The following is a 9477-nucleotide window of genomic DNA, read 5'->3' as shown; positions in this document are numbered from 1 at the left end:
CCAAGCTTTTTATTTTTTGGAGCATCTCACTGGGAAAGGAACAGATTGTCTCGCTTCCCTATTGGTATTCCCTTAGTCTGAGTGTGGGATCATGGCCTGTGCTGACTCATCTGAGAGAAAAAAATAAAAGAAAAAACGAAAATAAAAAATAAAAAGAAAATAATAAAAAAGAGTAAGAAGTAATGCTTCTGGTAACAGGTCCTGACTCCTGGGGATTTTTTTTGTGGATTTGGATCAGTGGCAGCCCATTCATCATTGTCCCTCAGAGAATTACTGCAGACAGCAGGAGAGCGGAGCTGCCCTGCTGGGAATAAAGCCATATCCAGCTTTATGACAGGGTTTTCCAATAGAACTCCCAGCCTGGTGAAAGGGCACAGGTAAGGAGACAGAAGCACAGAGCAGACTCCTCAGCAGCTGTGTGCACTGGGGAGTTTTCAGGGACCTGGCAGTTTTCCTTCTCTGGGAGATTTATTTTTTTTCTCAGGGAAGCAAAACTCATTGAAAAACTTGAAATAGTCCCATGGAAGCCACCAAGCTGCTCAGAGAGCTGGAGCACAAGCACAGAAAATGGGTGAAGGAGTGGACCTTGGAATGAGTCCAGAAGAGGCCACAAAGATCTGAGGACTGTAGCCCCTTTGCTCTGGAGCCAGGCTGAGGGAGATGGGAGCGTTCACCTGGAGAAGAGGAGGTTTCAGGGAGACCTCAGAGCCCCTTCTAGTGCCTAAAGAGGCTCCAAGAGAGGTAAAAAGGGATTTTGGACAAGGGATGGAGTGGCAGGACGAGGAGGAATGGCTTCCCACTGCCAGAGGGCAGGGACAGATGGGATACTGGGAAGAAATTCTTCCCTGTGAAGGTGGTGAGGCCCTGGCCCAAGTTTCCCAGAGAAGCTGTAGCTGACCCATCCCTGGAAATGTCCAAAGCCCAGTTGGATGAAGCTTGGATTAACCTGGGATAGTGGAAGTTGTCCCTGTTCATGGCAGGGGTTGAAATGAGACTATCTTGAAGATCCCTTCCAACCCAAACCATTCTGTGACTCCGTGATTCTTCTGGAGCTAAATTTCATGGGACCCGAGTTTTGTCCATGATCTCTCCTTGGTGTCCCCAGATCCTCAGTCTTGCTCTTCTGGAAGGCATCACCAGGGCTGGGCATAAAGAAATGTGTGAGGCCCCAAGTAAATGACCACACCAAAGGTTTCCCTGTGGACATTGGGGACTTTTCAACAGAAATGCAAAATCTTTGAGTTGAACTCCAGAAAAAATGGCTTCTATTTGGAAAAGGGCAACAGATTCCAGGAGATTTTGATTAATAAAGCTCAGTAAAAGCCAGCTAGAGTTCCCTTAAGGAGATGATAATGCCAGCTGAAAAATGATGACGTTGATGTTTGTTGATGAATGAGAACCTGTGACACCACAGGAACTTCTTAGGCTGCTGAGCTCTCTGGAACTTGAGCCACAGCCACAGCCCTGGCCAAGAACTCCCTTGGGAGAGCACTGATAAATTGTACAATCCACAATGAATTTATTCAGTTCCTGAGGAGTCCAGATAACAGCAAGGTGCTGACACAATTTATTTTTTTCTTTCAGATTCTGGGTTTCATTACAAATACGTTTCCTCTTTATTTTAGGAGAGTTTCAAGAGATAAAGGCAATCCCAAACTTCACTTTGGGAAGTCATCTTGATACAAAAAAAGTATCTGCAGGCTGATCTGTCCTCTTGTTCTACTGAACAGCACATTTTTGCACTTTTAAGTGAAAAGAGAACTGATTTTGGGATAAAATTCACAGAACTTGGATACCCTGACATGCTTAAATCAGTGGAGAGACCTTGCTTTATTATAGTTTGTGTGTGGGACGCGATTCTTAATTTTCACCTCCTTTGTGCTCCAAAATACCCCAGAGCCCATTGAACCAGGCTGAAATTTTGCAATGGCAATAAAGTAAAATAATAATAAAAAAAGGTGCTGTTTCAAATGATAAAATAATTAAATACAGCTAAATTTGAAGCGGCTCTGGCAAAGTGTAATAGCAAAAGGCCGTTAAATGAGCTGTCCATTTATAGAAAACATAAGCTATAAAATTCATTTTTAATGGACTGTTTCCATGGAAATGTTCTTTAGGAGGGCTGTTTTATAGGATATTAAGCAGCACAAGGAGTTGAGCTGAGTGGAGTGGTGACTGTAATGCAGGGTCTATGGTTTGTAAAAAATTGAAGCTGTTAAAAGGTTTATGGCTAAGAGAGTGAGGAATAATTCAGAGCCGTTTATCACTCACCCAGCAAAATTAAGTGCTGAAGCTCAGCACACCTGAAGTGGAATCCCCTCATTAGCTCCTTACCCAAATGTCTTGGAAAGAGAGGGAAAATCTGTTCCCTGATTATGGAGGCAATAATAATTATAGGTAATTTGTACATCCTCGTTCCGTTAATTGATGGAATCTTGAGGTGTTTTTTAAATATTAATTAAATAACTCTCTCTGCACGATGAAATCACTCTGCACAATAAACCCTTGCTTTTTATTTGCAGCCTGCTCCTTATGCCCAGGCCTAATGGTTGTCACTTAATGTTGGAATTTCATTAACGTGCTGCTGAGGCTGTGGTCTAGGCAGAAATCCATGGCTAAGGGCCAGAAGCAGCCTGCTCCCTGTTCCAGGGACTGGAAAATCCAGGTAAAAATGAAAAAGGCTGGGAGAAAAAACCCCAGAGGCTCCGAATGTGATTACCTGTGATTTTGAGGCATTTCTAGACAAAGAAGATCCCCCAGTAGGTTCACTCAGTATTTATTTGTCAGTGAGTCAGAAAGCTGAAACAGTTTGAGCTGGGAGGGATCACGTTGTCTGAGACATCTCAGACTGAGAAATTGGGGTTGTCCCATCCCTGGAAGAGTTCAAGGCCAGGTTGGATGGGGCTTGCAGCAACCTGGTCCAGGGGAAGGTGTCCCTGCCCATGGAAGGGTTGGAACAAGATGATCTTGATGGTCCCTTCCAACCCAAACCAATCTGTGATTCCATGATTGTATTCCCCCGCCATTTTAGGGCCGAAGGTGCAGAACTGGGGAAAAATCCCAAAACAAACAAAAAAAACCCCCTGAAAAACAACAAAAAACCCACCTAAGTGACAGAAATGCATTTAAAATGCAGCCTGGATACATCTAGGTCTGAGTGTACAGATAGGAATCAAATTTAGAGAAGCTTTTCATTGACTCTCCAGTAAGACCCAGCCATTACAACACTTTGGAAATACTCTGAAACACTCCAATTTTGGCACAGCAGGAGCATCCCCTCCTGTTCTGTATGAATGCGGATGAGGGCAATCTCAGCTGAGGGTCTGTGGATTATTTCAGCCTCACACACATGGGTGAGAGCTTTTCCTTTCTCCATGGCCACCAGCACATTCCTGTGACACAGCTGTCCCCACACAGCCCAGCAGGAATTTAATCCAGATGGCAAACTGCAGGGAGTTTGGCAAGCAAAGGATCTCCTGGAAATCCACAGGGAGGCTGCATCCAAAGCCACATTTATCCAGCACCTTCCAGGCTGTTCCACAGGGAGCCACTGTTCTGGAAAGATCTGTGACAAATGACCCTGCTCCTTCCTCCACACAGCAATGGGAAGGGTTTATTTGGCAGCCAGCTGGCCCTGGTTAGTGAAAGACTCTTACCAATGACCCTGAGGGATGTTCAGACAATTCTCTGATTTTGTTTTTGCTCTTGTTTCCCTCTCTGGCGCTCAGAGAAGCAGAAGAAAGTTGCTTTAATGGGAAGTGACAACTCACAACTGAGACCATTTCTTTCCATCAAGGAGGGTGAACGGCCAGGAAGAGCCTTCAGGTCCGCAGATGTCCAGCCACAGGAGTTTGCTGTAATGTCACTTTTGTCCTTTCTCTGAGGGTCAATTGGCAGAGTTCAAGTGATGCCCCAGCAACCCCCATCCTCCCTGAACCATCCCTACACAGCCAATTACGTCTTGCAGCTTTAATCACTTCAGATCTGGGCTTTCATTCTGCTCCAGCAACATTTTTAAACTCTCTTTTAACCAAATCTTCAAGGATTTTGAGCACTTTGTATAAACACACACAAGGTTTTATTATGAAGTGTTTAAAAGAACTTCCTTCATCTGTTTTGTTTCCCTTTTCATTTAAAAATGCTACAGATTTTTTTCTGGTGGTGGGGTTTGTGTCAGCCCAGTGATATCCCATGAGTTTCTGCTTAATTCTGGATGAAAGGTTTTGGGACAAAATATTGAATTTCTTTTTTTTTTTGTGTGTGTGTGGTTTTTGTTTTGTTTTGGGTTTTTTTTGTTGTTTTGTTTTGTTTTTGTGTGTGGGGATTCACAAGCATAAATGCAGACCAATCTCTTTTACAAATCTTCAAGAGGCATGACCCAACTTCTAAAACATCACACACCCTGTGGGTAGAAAAAAATTTCCCAAAATAGCAGTGAACACATTGCAGCACTCCCTTTGTTAACACCATTACATTAATTTCCCTTCAATATTTGCTCTTTCTGTGGACAAATGGCACTGTTTATGGGTTTAATGTTTCTTTTTTTAGGAGGTTGATGCTGTAGTTTGGCCACTGAGATGCAATTAAATGTCATTTTCTCGTCTCCTTGACCCTGGTTGTGATTCCAGACAGGACATTTAAGACCCTTATCCATTAAAAAAAAAAAAAAAAAAAACAGAGAAAAACACTTTGCTAATCAGATTACCTCAAAATAAATAAAAGAAAAAAATTAGGAAGTGAGACAGTATTCTGAACCATCTTCAATAATACAGGAAGCAAAAATGTTAGGAAGGGAAGAAAATGGCTTCAGAATGTGGTTTTTTGGCCTAGATCCTGGATATTGAATTTGTTTGGTGGGGATAAATCAGAAAGAAATGGAAGTAAAGTATCAGGAAGGGGAGAAAATGGCTTTGGAGAATTTATGTCACACCGGAGAACCAGGAATTGTGAAGGGAGAGCCAAAGGTGGGGAATTAAAATGAGTCCAAGACCTGGAGGGCCAGAAAGATGTTCCATCCCTGTTCATTAGAGAGATGAACTCCTAAGGGATCAGAATTAAACACTTGGAACCACTGGGACCATCTGTGGAACTGAAGCTGTTGCCTGGTAATGACTCCAACAGAACCAGTTTTTCTTTTTGATTCTATTTTTCTTCTCATGTATGCACTGACTTTTATCTAACACGGCAAAATTTACATAAAACAAACAAACACAAAAAACAACAAACAAAACCACAAACAAACAAACCGAACCCAAATCCAAACCATAAAAACATTAAAAACCCCAACAAAACATACAAAAATACTCCCATAAAAACATTTAGCATATGGAAACTGCCCACTCAACGTACTCTGGGCCGCAGATTTGCAAAAGGTGGGCTTAGATCTGAATAAACCCATCCAAGGCACAGAGAAGAGAAGAGAAGAGAAGAGAAGAGAAGAGAAGAGAAGAGAAGAGAAGAGAAGAGAAGAGAAGAGAAGAGAAGAGAAGAGAAGAGAAGAGAAGAGAAGAGAAGAGTTTGTGCAATTCTGCCTCTAGGAACGAAAATCACCTGAGGAGAGGGGAAAATGGGAAGGTCAGGCTTTAGGCAGACTGTTGAGGTACCATCCTACAACTCTGCTTTTTCCTGAGCCTCTGTGGAATGCCTTGGATAAAAGGCTGAGCATGGAACTAAAAGAGGAGGTAGATTCGATATTAGGAAGAAATTCTTCCCTGTGAGGGTGGTGAGGCCCTGGCACAGGTTTCCCAGGGAAGCTGTGGCTGCCCCATCCCTGGAATTGTCCAAGGCCAGGTTGGACATGGCTTGGAGCAATGTAGGGGATGTGAGAGAGGTTGAAACAAGAGGATGGAACTGAAAATCCAGTAAAGAAAAGTGAGGCAGAACCATCCCTTTCCCTCCTTTGGCCTATAAAAACATGGATGGCTTTGGGCCAAAGTGAGCCCCAGCACTGAGCAGATATTTAACACCCAATAAATCTCTACCTGCAGCAGGAAAACTCCAGATTTGAAACTTTCCCCTGCTCAATTTAGCAAAGCTTTGCAGTGACCAGACTTGGAACAGCTTCAGGGCTTGCCAAGTCATTTGGCATCGTCTGCTGTCCTGTCTTTTATCTCAAGTACAGCCCTTTTTAAATAAAGGCTATAAAATATTCTTTTCTTTTATGGCTGCACAAATATTCCTCAGCTATTGAAAAAAAAAAATCCCAAGAGCCTTTCCTCACAAAATCTGAGCATATGTGGGTGACTTGAAACCTCACTATGAGAGACGATCCAACCTCGACAGAAAGCAGAGATATTAAAAGAAAACTCTCCTTGGGCACCTAATGAGGCTTGTTGCTTCCCTCCCCCATTTTATCTCTGCTGTCCCATTAATGTCCCTTCTTCTCCTGGTGGCTGCTCCTCACCGTGCTGCCCATTAAGGACGGATTAAGCAGTGATGGATGGCAGCCTGATTCCCTGGAAGCATGGCTGGCATTCGGATGTGTGGCACAGGAATTCATTAGGAGCAAAACTGGGTTTGGGGATAATAAACACTTCAGGGAAGTGCTCAGAGAGTTCTGTGAATCCCCACCTTTCTCTTCCGTTGGGGCTGCAAACTGTTCCTCCAGGCAGAGACATTGAGGGTAAAATTGAAAAAAAAAGGGAATAAGAAGGAAATAGAGGATGAACTCAAACTATTTGATGGGTTTGAATGACAAAAAGATGGACACTGAGAGGAACTGTGAGGGGAAGTAATGCAGTGCTCTGTTTAATGAGAAATTGGTATTGTGGGATGGGAAATCATGGAATAGTTAAAGTTGAAAAGACCTCCAAGCTCATCAAGTCCAACCTTTGACTGAATGTCACCATATCCAATAAACCATGTGGCAAAGTGCCAGGTCTGCTCCTTTTCCAAGCGCTTCCAGGGGTGGTGACTCCACCACTGTCCTGAGGGTCCTGTTCCAATGCTTACTCACTCTTCCAGTGAAGAGATGTTCCCTAATATCCAACCTGAACGTTTCCAGGCTCATCTTGAGGCTGTTTCCCCTTTTCCTGTCATTTTTTTCCCAAGGGAAGAGACCAACTCCCACCGGGCTGCACCCTCCTGTCAGGGAGTTGTAGGGAGTGACAAAGTCCCCCCTGATCCTCTTTTTCCAGGCTGAACATCCTCAACTCCCTCAGCTGCTCTTCATCACTTATGTTCCAGATTGATCGCCAGGTCTGGGAATTCTCATGGGAAGTACAACACTGTGTGAGTTCCAAAGGCTATTTCTTTTTTTCTTCTGCTCAAGTCAAGGACTGACCCTGAAAATCTCTCTCCAAGGAATAATCCCACCAACTCAAAGCAGGACTAGGAAACTGTTTGCTCCACTGGGGACCAAAACACCTTTAATTGCCATGAGGATTAGTTTGTTTTACTAATGCTGAAAAAGAAAATTGGAGGTGTGGAAGGGGATGCAGCACTAATTAACCTTGGCCGGGATGGAGAATTAGTGCAATTATTTCCCAACACGACTCCAAAGAGGGGAGCACTGGCTTTGCACATCCTGCATCCCCATGATTACAAGCTGGAGGAGCCCTGACGTGGTGTGGGATTATCCCACTTGTGGAGTGTGTCATGTTCCAAGAGGGAAAACCAGCTGGAGGCACAGGGAGGGCACTGAGCTCTCCCTGCAGCAGGGCTGCCAGAATCCAAATTGCCTCTGCAAACCACATTTATTTTTAACCAGGGGCTCCAAGGAGCAGCCACGAGCTGTTCTTCAGGGAGGTCTCAGGTGGGAAAGAAAAGGAACAAGCTGTCACATTCACCCCCTGGCAAAAGTTGAAAAGTTGAGCAAAGGGGAGCAGCTTCCATTGGAAGATGAGGATTTGCTCCAATCCAAACGCTGTGCTCATTTCTCATTTTTGTTTTCTACCACTGAAAAATGCCAGAGGGCAAATGGCAGCCAAGAGCTCCTTCCTTTATTGTACATGGACAAAAAAGTTTTTCCATCAACAGCTCTCTCTCTGATTTATCATCAAAAAGAAAAAAGTCAAAATAACCTTGGATACCAGCTCGCACCAAATGACTGGGAAGGAAGGGAATATTTCCAGCTCCAAGGACAAATCTTGTATATTTGCTCAAACCAAAGGCAGATCGGAGAGAAACCGAAGGGTTTGGAGCTGGGAATAAAGAGAGTTTGTGCTGGTTTGATCTGCTCTAACTCCTGGGACAGTTGCACATGTAACATCTTGTTGGGAAAATCTTCCATTCCTAAGGATCAAAACTGAAGCACAGGCTGGAGTTATCCCACACAAGCCCTTGCTGTGCATCACCTGGGCTTAGGCATTCCTTCAGCCCAGAGCAAAGGCACGATGCTGATGTTCCCTAAATAACTCCATGCGACTCCAAGCTAGTCCCAGCATTTATTTAAACCCTTGAAAACACAGGAAGAAAATATTTATTTTCCTAGGAAATGCAACTGAACTAATTGAACGTTCCCAAACCATGTGGGTAATCTCAGTGCCTTAAGTTTTCCTCTAGTCTCCATTTCATTTGGCATTTTCAAAGTTTTGGTTGAAAAATCAAACAACCTTCCCACTTGTCCTGATCTGTTTAAAGACCAGCTTCAGCATTTTTAAATGTCAACTTAAAAAATGTTTTTCATTGCTGGATCTCCTCAAACCCACGAATATTTGGTGGTGTCTTAGATCTCTTGGTGGAGTTCAGAATGCAATTCTCAGGAGGAATTTCTTCGTGGAAAGCATTGTTAAACACTGGAATGTGCTGCTCAGGGAGGTGGTGGAGTCCCCATCCCTGGAGGTGTTTAATAAATGACTCCATGCGGCACTCACTGTCTTGTCGACAAGAAGGTGATGGATTAGACTCAATGATCCCAGGGGTCTTTTCCAACCTTAATAATTCCATGATTCTGTGCTGAAATAACCACTCTGAAGAGGAGATAGATTTAAGGAGGATGCAGAGGTCTTTTAAGAGTGTTGAAAATCTCCCATTGTCTTTGAGGTTTTTTTCCCCTCTCTTTTGTCATTTTCCTAAAGAGTTCTTTTCATTCTCCACTCTTTATCCTGGAATCATTTACTCTCCCTTTGCATCCTTGGTCAGCAGGGAGCCATGGCTTTTCAAGCCATGACATATCAATCATTTGAGGGTCTGAGTTTCAGGGCCCAAATTCCTGTGGAGAAAAAAAAAAAAATTCTACTTCCTTCCCCTTTGAACTGTGTGAGAAGCTGGTACAGCATTTCAAAATTCAGGTGTGGAAATGACTCAAATTTTATTCAGGGGAGGTTTAAATTGGGTATTAGGAAAAAGTTCTTCATGGAAAGGATTGTCTGGCATTGGAACAAGATGCCCAGAGAAGTGGTGAACTCACCAGCTCTGGAAGGGTTCATAAAAAGTGTGGATATTGCACGTGAGGACATCTTTTCCATCTTTTTCTACAGGACACAGACAAATCCATGCAAAATATGGGAGTTGGGAGGAATTTCAGCAGAACTGTGT

Source organism: Geospiza fortis, unplaced genomic scaffold, assembly GCF_000277835.1.
Source record: "Geospiza fortis unplaced genomic scaffold, GeoFor_1.0 scaffold517, whole genome shotgun sequence".
Lineage (NCBI taxonomy): Eukaryota > Metazoa > Chordata > Aves > Passeriformes > Thraupidae > Geospiza > Geospiza fortis.
The sequence above is the reverse complement of the archived record's forward strand: the minus strand, read 5'-3'. Positions refer to the sequence as shown.